Below are 12,513 nucleotides of genomic sequence, written 5' to 3' on the forward strand. Positions count from 1 at the left end.
CCCACTTCAGCCCATGGGGCCCTCCGGGATAGGTGGCACCACCCGGTGGACCCCCGGGACCCTTCCGGTGGTCCTGGTACAATACCGGTGACCCAAAACTTTCCTGATGGCCGAAACCTGACTTCCTAGATATAATTCTTCACCTCCGGACCATTCCGGAAGTCCTTGTGACGTCCGGGATCTCATCCGGGACTCCAAACAACTTTTGGGTTACTGCATACTAATATCTCTACAACCCTAGCGTCATCGAACCTTAAGTGTGTAGACCCTACGGGTTCGGGAGACATGCAGACATGACCGAAACGCCTCTCTGGTCAATAACCAACAGCGGGATCTGGATACCCATGTTGGCTCCCACATGCTCCTCGATGATCTCATCGGATGAACCACGATGTCGAGGATTCAATCAATCCCGTATACAATTCCCTTTGTCAATCGGTACGTTACTTGCCCGAGACTCGATCGTCGGTATCCTAATACGTCGTTCAATCTCGTTACCGGCAAGTCACTTTACTCGTACCGTAATGCATGATCCCGTGACCAAACACTTGCTCACCTTGATATCATTATGATGATGCATTACCGAGTGGGCCCAGAGATACCTCTCCGTCATACGGAGTGACAAATCCCAGTCTCGATTCGTGCCAACCCAACAGACACTTTCGGAGATACCCGTAGTGCACCTTTATAATCACCCAGTTACGTTATGACGTTTGGCATACCCAAAGAACTCCTATGGTATCCGGGAGTTGCACAATCTCATGGTCTAAGGAAATGATACTTGACATTTGGAAAAGCTCTAGCGAAATGAACTACACGATCTTTGTGCTATGCTCAGGATTGGGTCTTGTCCATCACATCATTCTCCTAATGATGTGATCCCATTATTAATGACATCCAATGTCCATAGTCAGGAAACCATGACTACCTGTTGATCAACGAGCTAGTCAACTAGAGGCTCACTAGGGACTTGTTGTGGTCTATGTATTCACACATGTATTATGATTTCGGGATAATACAATTATAGCATGAACAATAGAAAATTATCATGAACAAAGAAATATAATAATAACCATTTTATTATTGCCTCTAGGGCATATTTCCAACAGCCAAATCATCCAAGTTGCCGGCTTGCGGCCCCGCACCGTGCAGCATTTCCAGATGGTGCTGGCGACCGCCGGCATCGTAGCCCTCGCCGACACTGGCTTCGCCTCTCGCATGGACGACATGATGGTCAACTCCATCCGCAAGTTCACCGTCGTCAAGAAGCGCACGGATGACCTTGCCGTACTGCTCCAGCCCGCGCGCCCAGGCTCCTCATTGCCTGCCATCCTCATTGGCCTCCATGGTGACGAACTCTTTCAAGCCCTGGTGGCCCTGCAGGTGCCGAAGGTCGCGACGAAGAATGTGCACCTCGAGGCTGCGCTCGTCGCGCAGCGCCTCTCCATGCAAGAAACCGTCGACCTGCACATCCACGTCTACGAGGAAATTGTCTACATAGTCCACTACAAGGCAAGCGAGGACAGAAAGATGTTGGCCTTCTTCCAGCGGCTGGAATCTTTGGACGCCATTGTTCAGAAGCACGTCGACCTAGCCACGAAAGCCGCTGCTACTTAGGCGTTGTACGGTGGGCCGGCGCCCTGAGTCGAGGAGGTGGACGTCGTCGATGGATGCATCTCTTCTTCTTGCCTCCTGTAACCAGCACCGCATCGCCTCGTGGCCTTAATGTTTTATTATTATAGCACTCCCTCCGTTCCCAAATATAAGTCTTTCTAAAGATTCCAGCAAGTGACTACTACATACGGAGCAAAATGAGTTAATATACAACATAAAATATGTCTACATACATCTGTATGCTGTATTCCATTTGAAATAGTATCTAAAAGGCTTATATTTAGGAACGGAGGGAGTATATGGCATTTTTATTCCACTCGTAATGTTTTCACTGTGAGGTGGGGCCGCAGTTGAGGAAACCCACCCCGCCCACCGGGCGTCGGCCGAGTTTAGAATTAGAAGAGAGAAACGAGGGAGGAGAGCTAGCTGTAGCACGGAAATTGTTGTCAGATGGGACTCGTGTTTATAGAATAGGAGTACTGAGCACTCATGCCTCTTTTTTTTTTAGGGAAAAAATTAGTCATATGTCTAGTACCACTAATTGGGTGCGTGTGACCTATAGCTGTCATCACTTTAGGTCTCCTTTTCGAACTGCAGCTACGCTTCACAGTACATATTTTTTCGCGCATTTATCCTCCTATATGTACTCCTAGGCTATTTCCACGTGCTCCCATTCGCCGACATGTGGGACAAAGAGCATCTGGGTCGTAGTGCATGCACGACTCGGAGCATATGCAAGGCTAATTTACATTTCAGACCTCATGAAATACATGCAAACCCCCCGCAGAAGAAAAAATAAATGAATGAATTACTACATGAAACTAGATTATTTTCATAGAAACCGGAGCACGTTCGTTAAATTTTGGACATAACACGTTTATAAAAAATGACCGGACCTAAACCAGTCTAAGGGCCTCTTTGATTTTTCCCGCAAAAAAGGGCCTCTTTGATTCGCAGGATACTGAAAACACAGGAATGGGGAAAGTATGATGGCAATGAACCGAGACGAGGAGAACTCTTACTCAGTTAGAGGTTAGAGTTAGATTCTAACCCTGAACTAACTCTAAACAAAAGAGGTGTATGGATGGCAGGGTTAGATTAACAATAAATGCTCTTTCTCAATCATTTGACTACTTTGGACCCTATTTCTTGCCGGATTTGGTGTGGTCGGCTCTTCTGTGGCCTCCTCCCGCTCACAATTGACATAAACGAACCATCTTTACAAATCAAGCATGCAAAACATGATAATTTTTACTTTATACATACAAATGAGATATCCCACATACAAGTCGTCAATCAAGCTTCACAAAAAAAACACTCCATGAAACAAAGCATGAGCTAACTCATCACGGAAGTCATTCACGATAGGGAGGGAGCCCGGAGCCCCTCACACACCGAGGGAGGAGCTCGCCATCGTCGCTCTGGAGGAAGGCTCTATAGAGCCCAAGCCCCGGGAACCCCTCCGACGCTGGCCCTTGCGAGTTGAGGTCGACACCGGCATGGGTAGCGGGGCCGCTTGCCGCCGACTGGGAACTTAATCTTTGGGCCTCTAGAAATAATGCAAGCCTGTAACTAAAATACCTAGAAACGTGAACTGAATCTTTGGGCCTCTATAAATAATGCAAGCCTGAAACTGAAATAGCTAGAAAGGTGAACTAAATCTTTGGGCCTCTAGAAATAATGCAAGCCTGAAACTGAAATACCTAGAAAGGTGAACTGAATCTTTGGGCCTCTAGAAAGATTTATTACCTCCTCAAGCAGCATCAAACAATTCCATGCGTGCACCACAAATCTATACCAAGTTTGATCAGGATCTACTTTTGCAAATCAGAATTAGCGCTAGAGCGAGCAAGATCAATGATATGGCCGTGAGACAGAGAAGGAACGAACAAACTCACCCCTCTCACAACCTCCCTGGTAGATGCGCCGCCGCCGCGCACGACAGAGGGAGAAAAACGACCGGTGAAGGGGGAGCAGCGCGACCTTCGAAGGACGGAGGGAGAGGGCGGTCGGCGTAGGGCGGTGGAGGCCGGAAGGAGAGGACGGCCGAAGGAGAGAGAGGGCGAGTAGCGCTTGGGTGGGCGGCCCTATGGGGAACAGAGAGGAGTCTGTGAGAGGGGGGAGCGATCTGGTGCGGGCAGTGAAGTTTTTTTAGTTCTCTTTTAGTGGGCCCGAGGATAACTAACCCAATTATAACCTCTCCATCGGGCTAGTTTTTTTAGCTGGGTTAGAGCAAACTAGCTCAAACTAACCCCTCTTGTTTCAATAATTTGAGGCTATTTCAACCCAAACTAGCTCTAACTCAGGGATCCAAACAAATAGGAGTGTTACTGTACATGCTACAGTGTGGACAGTAGCACATTGTTTTTTATGGCCATATCACCACATTGTTTTCTACTGCTAGTTCACTGGGCTACCGTGGTTTGCACTGCTGGTTCACTGGGCTGCCGTGGTTTGCACTGCTGGTTCACTGGGCTGCCGTGGTTCGCACTCCTCCAACCTGAGTAGTAGTAGTACTAGTATATACCGCATCATTCTTTGCTCCTTCTTACTACTCCGACATGTGGGAGAGCCAGCATCCGGGTCAACGTGTCCTGCACCAGATTAGAGCGCGGAACGGAAGGGGGGCATCACCCCGGTCGGAGCGCCAGTAATTCATGACTATAGTGAGTGGTCATATCACAAGTCTTTCCAGCAATAACGCGCCGTAAAATCGCACAGCCCGACCTTTCCAGCAGTATGTTTGAGAATCCTCCACTCGCTCACCCTCCTCGCCTCTCTGTCAAACCGCCTACCCGAAAACTGTCGCGCATACTGCCCAGGAAAAGTCCTGCCCTCAACTTTTAACTACGCGAAAATAGTTTGAGCTTGTTCGTTCTATATAAATACAATACTTACTGTATGTTTATTCACTCGTGAGGTTGTTCAATGAATGGAGGGCCGTGGAGCACAAGTGAACAATACTAGTACTACTAGTAGTAAGTAGGAGTCGTACAGTAGTCCCCTTAAATAGAGAGTCTTTTCTTTAATGCCACGTACACAAATTGAAACGCTTGTTGTGGAGAGAAAAAAGATAATCACTCCACTATCTATGTATGCAGGGGCCTGAGCGCATGCTTTACTAGGGTTTCTCTCTTCATTCTCTCATCCTCTCCAGATATAAACAAGACAGCGATAGCGACATTTTCTCTCTGCTCACCGCTGGTCACAGATCCGGCCGGATCCCTTCGGCCGGTGTGTGTAGAGGACTAAGAGGTGCATCATTCACGCGGTCATCGCCGCCGAGGGAGGAAACCCACAGCTGCCGGAGGGGCCCGATCCTCTGCCCGTGCCGTTCTCTCCGACACAACGCCGGCTCGGGAGGTCCTCTGGCCCTTCTTTCTCCCTACCGTATTGTCCGCAGATCCGACCTGCCGCCGCCGAGATCCCGGTGACCCTCAAGTATAAGTTCTTCGAAAGCGGCCTTGCTCTACTGCCCCAGCTCCCCATGTGTCTGCATGTGCATCTTTTTCTACTCCCATCAGCTCTTTCAAAGCCACCTAATTTTTTAGTATTATTACAGGTAAAGCTACTTCATTCATTTGAATCTAGGGCTTTGTTCAAACAACGAAGAAAGGGGGGAAAGTTGTAGCATGAATTTAGGACTTGATTCAAAGAGGAAATAATATGGTGAAAGTAGTAGAGACCTGATACCCAACTGGTCTCCTGGTTGAAAAGGGAAATAATGGGAAAACGTGGTACAAACTGGATAAGGAACAGATCTATTATTGGTTGAAAAAAGGATAGAAAGTGGCGGCTAATACGTCCATTTTGCATCATGCTTTTATATCAATATTTATTGCATTATGGGCTGTTATTACACATTATATATCAATACTTATGGCTATTCCCTCTTATTTTACAAGCTTTACCATGAAGAGGGGGAATGCCGCCAGCTGGAATTCTGGCTGGAAAAGGAGCAAACATTGTAAACCTATTCTGCGCTGCTCCAAAAATCCTGAAACTCCACGGAAGTTATTTTTGGAATTCATAAGAATTGTTGATCGAAGAAACAACCAAAGGGGGCCCACACCTAGGCCAGGAGGGTGGGGGGCGCGCCCATCCCTACTGGGCGCGCCCCTGTCTCTTGGGCCCCCTGGTGGCCCTCCGGTGCCCATATTCTGCTATATGAAGGCTCTTACCCTGGAAAAATCAGAGGCAAGCTTACGGGATGAAACTCCGCCGCCACGAGGCGGAACCTTGGCGGAACCAATCTAGGGCTCTGGCAGAGCTGTTCTGCCAGGGAAACTTCCCTCCAGGAGGGGGAAATCATCACCATCGTCATCACGAATGATCCTATCATCGGGAGGGGGTCAATCTCCATCAACATCTTCACCAGCACCATCTCCTCTCAAAACCCTAGTTCATCTCTTGTATCCAATCTTGTATCAAAACCACAAATTAGTACCTATGGGTTGCTAGTAGTGTTGATTACTCCTTGTAGTTGATACTAATAGGTATGTTCAGATCCTTAATGCATATTATTACTCCTCTGATTATGAACATGAATATGCTTTGTGAGTAGTTACGTTTGTTCCTGAGGACATGGGTGAAGTCTTGCTATTAGTAGTCATGTGAATTTGGTATTCGTTCGATATTTTGATGAGATGTATGTTGTCCTTCCTCTAGTGGTGTTATGTGAAAGTCGACTACATGACACTTCACCATTATTTGGGCCTAGAGGAAGGCATTGGGAAGTAATAAGAAGATGATGGGTTGCTAGAATGACAGAAGCTTAGACCCTAGTTTATGCGTTGCTTCGTAAGGGGCTGATTTGGATCCATATGTTTAAAGCTGTGGTTAGGTTTACCTTAATACTTCTTTTGTAGTTGCGGATGCTTGCAATAGGGGTTAATCATAAGTGGGATGCTTGTCCAAGTAAGGGCAGTACCCAAGCACCGGTCCACCCACATATCAAATTATCAAAGTACCGAACACGAATCATATGAGCGTGATGAAAACTAGCTTGATGATAATTCCCATGTGTCCTCGGGAGCTCTTTTCTCATTATAAGAAATTATCCAGGCTTGTCCTTTTCTACAAAAAGGATTGGGCCACCTTGCTGCACTTTACTTACTTTCATTGCTTGTTACTCGTTACAATTTATCTTATCACAAAACTATCTGTTACCTACAATTTCAGTGCTTGCAGAGAAAACCTTACTGAAAACCGCTTTGCATTTCCTTCTGCTCCTCGTTGGGTTCGACACTCTTACTTATCGAAAGGAATACGATAGATCCCCTATACTTGTGGGTCATGAAGACTCTTTTCTGGCACCGTTGCCGGGGAGCGTAGAGCTTTTGGTGAGTGGAACTTGGTAAGGAAACATTCATATAGTGTGCTGAAATTTCTGTCACTTGTTACTATGGAAACTAATCCTTTGAGGGGCTTGGTCGGGGTATCTTCACCCCGACCAGAAGAGCAAAGAGTTGCTCCTCAAACTACTGAACCTACTGAAAATATTTACTTTGAGATTCCTTCGGGTATGATGGAGAAACTGCTAGCTAATCCCTTTGCAGGAGATGGAACATTGCATCCCGATTTACACCTTATCTTTGTGGATGAAGTTTGTGGATTATTTAAGTTTGCAAGTATTCCCGATGTTGTTGTCAAAAGGAAGGTCTTCCCTTTATCTTTGAAGGGGGATGCATTGACATGCTATAGGCTATCTGATGATACGGGATCTTGGAATTATAATCGATTGAAGTTGGAATTTCACCAGAATTTCTATCCTATGCATCTTGTTCATCGTGATCATAATTACATATATAATTTCTGGCCTCACGAAGGAGAAATCATCGCTCAAGCTTGGGGGAGGCTTAAGTCAATGTTATATTCATGCCCCAATCATGAGCTCACTAGAGAAATGATTATTCAAAAAATTTATGCTCGGCTTTCTCCCAATGATCGCAACATGCTCAATACTTCCTATGTTGGTTCTTATATGCTGAAGACTATTGAATTCAAATGGGACTTATTGGAAAGAATTAAACACAACTCTGAAGATTGGGGTTCCGACGATGGTAAGGAGTCAGGTATGACACCTTGATTGTGTTAAATCTTTTATGGATACCGATGCTTTTCGTGGATTTAGCGCTAAGTATGGACTTGACTCTGAGATAGTAGCTGCTTTTTGTGAATCTTTTGCTACTCACGTTGATCTCCCTAAGGAGAAGTGGTTTAAATATAATCCTCCCATTGAAGTAAAAGTAGTTGCACCTATTACAGTTGAAGAAAAGATTGTCACTTATAGTGATCCTATTGTTCCTACTACTTATGTTGAGAAACCTCCTTTTCTTGTTAGGATAAAGGATCATGCTAAAACTTCGACTGTTGTTCGTAAGAGTAATACTAGGACTTATACACCACCTGAGCAAATCAAAGTTGAACCTAGTATTGCTATGCTTAAAGATCTCTTGGATGATAATTTAGAAGGGCATGCTATTTATTTCTGTGGTGAGACTGCTAATATTGCTAGACCAGATACTAAGATACATAGACCTGTTGTAGGCATGCCTGTTATTTCTGTTAAAATAGGAGATCATTGTTATCATGGCTTATGTGATATGGGTGCTAGTGCTAGTACAATACCCTATGACTTATATAAAGAAATTATGCATGATATTGCACCCACTAAAATGGAAGATATAGATGTTACTATTAAGCTTGCCAATAGGGATACTATTAAGCCATTTGGGATTGTTAGAGATGTTGAAGTCTTGTGTGGGAAGGTTAAATATCCAGCTGATTTTCTTGTTCTTGGTTCCCCACAAGATGACTTTTGTCCCATTATTTTTGGTAGACCCTTCTTGAATACTGTTAACGTTAGGATTGATTGTGAAAAGGATGCTGTTACAATTGGCTTAGAGGATGTGTCTCATGAGTTTAATTGTGCTAAGTTTCATAGACAACCTCGTGATAGAGAATCACCTAGTAAGGATGAGATTATTGGTCTTGCTTCTATTGCCGTACCTCCTACTGATCCGTTAGAACAATATTTGCTAGACCATGAAAATGATATGTTTATGAAGGAAAGAAGGGAAATAGATGAAGTATTCCTTCAACAGGAACCTATTCAGAAACACAACCTACCCGTTGAAATTCTTGGGGATCCCCCTCCACCCAAGGGTGATCCCGTGTTTGAACTCAAGCCATTACCTGATAATCTTAAGTATGCTTATCTTGATGAAAAGAAAATATATCATGTTATTATTAGTGCTAACCTTTCAGAGCAAGAAGAAGAAAGATTATTGAAAACTCTGAAGAAGCACCGTGCTGCTATTGGATATACTCTGGATGATCTCAAGGGCATTAGTCCCACGTTATGCCAACACAAAATTAATTTGGAGGGCAATGCCAAACCAGTTAGAGATCCTCAACGACAATTAAATCCTAAGATGAAAGAAGTGGTAAGAAAGGAGATACTAAAGCTCCTTGAGGAAGGTATAATTTATCCCGTTGCTGATAGTGATTGGGTAAGCCCTGTCCATTGTGTTCCTAAAAAGGGAGGTATTACTGTCGTTGCTAATGATAAAGATGAATTGATCCCGCAAAGAATTATTACAGGTTATAGGATGGTAATTGATTTCCGTAAATTAAATAAAGCTACTAAGAAAGATCATTACCCTTTACCTTTTATCGATCAAATGCTAGAAAGACTATCCAAACACACACATTTCTGTTTTCTAGATGGTTATTCTGGTTTCTCTCAAATACCTGTGTCAGTGAAGGATCAATTAAAAACTACTTTTACTTGCCTTTTCAGTACTTTTGCTTATAGACGTATGCCTTTTGGTTTATGTAATGCACCTGCTACCTTGATGGCTATATTCTTTGACTTTGTGAAAAGATTTGTGAGGTATTCATGGATGATTTCTCCGTTTATGGATCCTCTTTTGATGATTGCTTGAGCAACCTTGATCGAGTTATGTAGAGATGTGAAGACACTAGTCTCATCTTGAATTGGGAAAAGTGCCACTTTATGGTTAATGATGGCATTGTTTTGGGGCATAAGATTTCCGAGAGAGGTATTGAAGTTGATAAAGCTAAAGTTGATGCTATTGAAAAGATGCCATGTCCCAAGGACATAAAAGGTATAAGAAGTTTCCTTGGTCATGCCGGTTTTTATAGGAGGTTCATTAAGGACTTTTCTAAAATCTCTAGGCCTCTGACTAATTTATTGCAAAAAGATATTCCTTTTGTCTTTGATGATGATTGTGTAGAAGCATTTGAAATACTTAAGAAAGCTTTGATCGCTGCACCTATTGTTTAGCCACCTGATTGGAATTTACGCTTTGAAACTATGTGTGATGCTAGTGATTATGCTGTAGGTGTTGTTCTAGGGCAAAGAGTTGATAAGAAATTGAATGTTATCCAGTATGCTAGTAAGGCTCTTGATACTGCCCAGAGAAATTATGCTACTAATGAAAAAGAATTCTTAGCAGTTGTGTTTGCTTGCGACAAGTTTAGACCTTATATTGTTGATTCCAAAGTTACTATTCACACTGATCATGCTGCTATTAAATATCCTATGGAAAAGAAAGATGCTAAGCCTAGACTCATTAGATGGGTTCTCTTGATCCAAGAATTTGACTTGCATATTATTGATAGAAAGGGAGCTGAGAACCCCGTTGCAAACAACATGTCTAGGTTAGAGAATGTTCTTGATGACCCACTGCCTATTGATGATAGCTTTCCTGATGAACAATTAGCTGTCATTAATGCTTCTCGTACTGCTCCTTGGTATGCTGATTATGCTAATTACATTGTTGCTAAATTTATACCACCTAGTTTCACATACCAGCAAAAGAAAAAGTTCTTTTATGATTTAAGACATTACTTCTGGGATGACCCACACCTTTATAAAGAAGGAGTAGATGGTGTTATTAGACGTTGTGTACCTGAGCATGAACAGGAACAGATCCTACGCAAGTGTCACCCTGAATCATATGGAGGACACCACGCTGGAGATAGAACTGCACATAAGGTATTGCAATCTGGTTTTTATTGGCCTACTCTCTTCAAAGATGCTCGTAAGTTTGTCTTATCTTGTGATGAATGTCAAAGAATTGGTAATATTAGTAGACGTCAAGAAATGCCTATGAATTATTCTCTTGTTATTGAACCGTTTGATGTTTGGGGCTTTCATTATATGGGACCTTTTCCTGCCTCTAATTGTTACACACATATTTTAGTTGATGTTGATTACATTACTAAGTGGGTAGAAGCTATTCCAACTAGTAGTGCTGATCATAACACTTCTATTAAAATGCTTAAAGAAGTTATTTTTCCGAGGTTTGGAGTCCCTAGATATCTTATGACTGATGGTGGTTCACATTTTATTCATGGTGCTTTCCGTAAGATGCTTGCTAAGTATGATGTTAATCATAGAGTCGCATATCCTTATCACCCGCAGTCTAGTGGTCAAGTAGAGTTGAGCAATAGAGAGATCAAATTAATTTTGCCAAAGACTGTGAATAGATCTAGAAAGAATTGGTCCAAAAAACTTGATGATGCATTATGGGCCTATAGAACTGCATACAAAAATCCTATGGGTATGTCTCCGTATAAGATGGTTTATGGAAAAGCATGTCACTTACCTCTTGAACTTGAACATAAAGCGTATTGGGCTATTAAAGAGCTCAACTATGACTTCAAACTTGCCGGTGAGAAGAGGTTATTTGATATTAGTTCACTTGATGAATGGAGAACCCAAGCCTATGAGAATGCCAAGCTATTCAAAGAAAAAGTCAAACGCTGGCATGACAAAAGGATACAAAAGCGTGAGTTTAACATAGGTGATTATGTGTCATTATTCAACTCTCGTTTAAGATTTTTTGCAGGAAAACTTCTTTCTAAATGGGAAGGTCCTTACGTTATCGAGGAGGTCTATCGTTCCGGTGCCTTGAAAATAAACAACTTCGAAGGCACAAGTCCGAGGGCGGTGAACGGTCAAAGAATTAAACATTATATCTCAGGTAATCCTATCAATGTTGAAACTAATATTGTTGGGACCGTAACCCCTGAGGAGTACATAAGGGACACTTTCCAGAACGTTTCAAACTCCGAAAAGGAATAGGTATGTGGTACGGTAAGTAAACCGACTCCAAAATAATTCTAATGGCAATTTCTATCCGTTTTGGAATATTTAAGAATTTTAGAAAGAAAGAAGTAGTCCGAGAAGGACACGAGGTCTCCACGAGGGTGGAGGGCGCGCCCACCTTTCCTGGGCGCGCCCCCCTATCTCGTGGCTGCCTCGTGTGCCTCCCGGACTCTCTTTTCTTGCACGTTACGTATTTTGGTCGGTAAAAATTCATTATATAATCTCCCGAAGGCTTTGACCACCGTATAACGCAATTATCCTCTATTTTTGTTTCGAGCTGTTTTTCTGACAGATCTAGAGCACCATGACGTCACCCTCCTTAAACAATGAAGACAAGGATGCTTGGCTATTGAAGATAGAGCTGAAAAGAGAAGAGCCGGAGGAGATCAACAAGGATCACTACAAAAAAAACACATCCATGACATTTTGGGCCGAACGAAATTTTTTCCTGTCATACATATGACACTTCTATGACGATAATTGTGACAAAACCCGGTATCATCATAGATGTGGTGGGTTCCTACTTGTATGACAAAAAATCATGACAAAAAATGGGCTTTTCGTCCTGGGCGGGCTGGAGACGCAGCTGCATGACATTCTTTGGGCCGTCCATGATGGAAAAAACCGTGGTAGAAGCGAGGGGGAGGAAAATTTTGGGGAGTTCCCAGTTACGGTGGGAGGTCGGGGGCCGAGCGATGTGGGTTTCTCTCGTACACGTACGCGCGTGTGTGCAAGGCATTGGCTCTACTGAACCCGAG

The sequence above is a fragment of the Triticum dicoccoides genome, chromosome 4B, assembly GCF_002162155.2.
Source record: "Triticum dicoccoides isolate Atlit2015 ecotype Zavitan chromosome 4B, WEW_v2.0, whole genome shotgun sequence".
NCBI classification, from domain to species: Eukaryota; Viridiplantae; Streptophyta; class Magnoliopsida; order Poales; family Poaceae; genus Triticum; species Triticum dicoccoides.